This window comes from Neltuma alba, unplaced genomic scaffold, assembly GCF_004799145.2.
Source record: "Neltuma alba isolate B1F8T4 unplaced genomic scaffold, ASM479914v2 tig00010500_pilon, whole genome shotgun sequence".
NCBI lineage: Eukaryota > Viridiplantae > Streptophyta > Magnoliopsida > Fabales > Fabaceae > Neltuma > Neltuma alba.
In genome coordinates this window covers 211,879-213,984 of record NW_021635378.1, presented here as the reverse complement: position 1 = coordinate 213,984, position 2,106 = coordinate 211,879, and the positions used below count along the sequence as shown (strand labels likewise).

The 2,106-nt window shown below is 34.9% G+C and overlaps 1 long non-coding RNA gene across 1 annotated transcript; it reads right to left on the bottom strand.

The window, feature by feature from the left end:
- Nucleotides 1-230: 230 nt before the first annotated feature.
- Nucleotides 231-1,842, bottom strand: LOC114756771 (uncharacterized). The gene is made up of 3 exons (XR_003741503.1): nucleotides 1,739-1,842; nucleotides 1,445-1,535; nucleotides 231-288 (listed from the first exon to the last, which is right to left on the bottom strand). It is a non-coding gene; the product is annotated as an uncharacterized LOC114756771 (long non-coding RNA).
- Between the last annotated feature and the right edge of the window lie 264 nt (nucleotides 1,843-2,106).

Sequence of the window (2,106 nt, the reverse complement as noted above, 5' to 3'; positions counted from 1 at the left end):
TCAAGTTGAACGATTGAACTCATCAACCATCCAACAGTCAATAAAACTATTGATATGAAGGATCAAATAGCGGTTTCAAGACACGATTTTGCTGACTAATTAAACAGAGTAAACAAATCTCACTTTCCCAGCACCCCAACATTTGAAAGATAGATTGGTCTTCACCTATTCCATCTAATTATCTGATTGGCCACTCAACTAACTGCTCAGATTTTGCCATCCTAGAATTGCTCAACAGATCGATGGGCTCTTTTCATGGACAAAAAAGGCACCTTTGATTAATCTTGCCTGAAACAGCATAAACCACTGTCATAATCAACATCACATTCTATATCATACTCATTATCTTGCCCATTCATGAAAGATTCAATTTCAATGGCATCTATAGGGGTACAGGGCCCACAGATTTAGACATCCCATTAATTAGCATGACCAATAACCACTTGGAAAGATCTCATGCCTTGGTATTTTAATGCAATTTTGTAGGCAGCAAAAATAAACAAGTTAATCCTCATGCATGGGCCTTCATCTTGTCAGATGCAAGTCCATATTTTTTTAATGTTGCTTGTGAATCCATAATAATGTCGCTAGACCGATGAGTTATACATAATCCTAGAGAACTCAAAAACCCTACTATTCATTAGAATGATGTCATTTTCTGTTGAAGAGAAAAATTGTCAAAGTGAATCTAGTCATTGACATTAAGTTAAAAAGAAAAAAAAAAGACTAAAAATAAGTTTTCCCCACAATTTCACAAGAGTAATGTTAATATTTAACTCCAAAAAACAAACATACAGATTGACATTTAAAAAGGCATTTGAAAAGTGCAAAAAAGTCAACTTGCTTTTTCAACGAGTCAAAGAGTTAAGACTACAAATTTCCTGAGGGTCACAAAATCATTTCTATCATTTTGCGGATGATGAAAAATTTTGCAATTGGTTCTGTTATTGTCAGCTTCAAATAAGTCAGCATGATTAACTCTATAAAAGCAAGACTACTGTCATGAAACTAAAACTACAGAATTTTTATCCTGATGGCACACAAAATCACATATATAATAGCAATTGTCCTAAACTGTATGCACATTTTGTAGGCATCACTAAAGCATTGTCATGGTGTAAAATCAGAATCTACAATAGAACTATAAGCAGAATCAAAGAACGCATGGTGGAGTCAGGCACTTCAAATTGGTACACTTGATCAGCAAGTCCATTTCAAGTTACCGACCCCTTATTTTCACAAGCTTTCTATGTAAGAGCCAGAAGTTTTATGATAAAGGTGCCACGCACATAACTACAACAACTGTTTTACTTAAAAAGAAATCACATGATTAATACCTCAGTCTTACAAAATGTTAAAGACAGAATATGATCAATACAGTTAAGAAATCCTAGCTACTCATTTTAATTGACACAAAGTAACGAATTTATTAAGGTGCCCATACCGAGAACAGAAGAAAATACTTCTAGTTTACACCACCAACACACTTAACTACCAAACACAATGGTGGTCCATATTCAACATGCATCGTCCACCTAGCACCAAAGCAACATAAATCAAAGTCATCTCACTTGTTCTCAGTATGGGAATACAAAGTTAGAGAGATTACAGAGCTTCGTGATTGCAAAGCTTTTTGATTCTCATCTTTAACAAGATTTAAATTAAAATCAAAGCAAAAGAAAACCCAAATCCTTCTTCCTCTCTGAACAACCAATAAACAAAGAAAAGAAATACATACCCAAAATGGATTCGTTAGCTTTCAAATTTCAGTTAACTTTACACTTTAACTGCTCTCTTACTTGACAAACGGCTGTCACTTCACAGGGAAAGAGGAAGGAAAAATTAAACTCTGCAACACCCACATTGAGAAACATTCAATCAAAAAGAAGATAAAGCGGTGAAGTTTGATGCGAAGGCTGAAGAGCTTAGTGGCCGACAAATTTGAGTCAAAATTTTTGGGGTTTAGTTCTTTAGACCCCATCAACAGTTTCCAAAATTAAAAGAAGATGAAAAACAAAACACAGAAAGAGAAGGCGACAACAAAAAAGCTACCCGTAGACGTAAAGTGATCATCGAAGATGCGAGCAAGAAGACGACTTAGGAGAT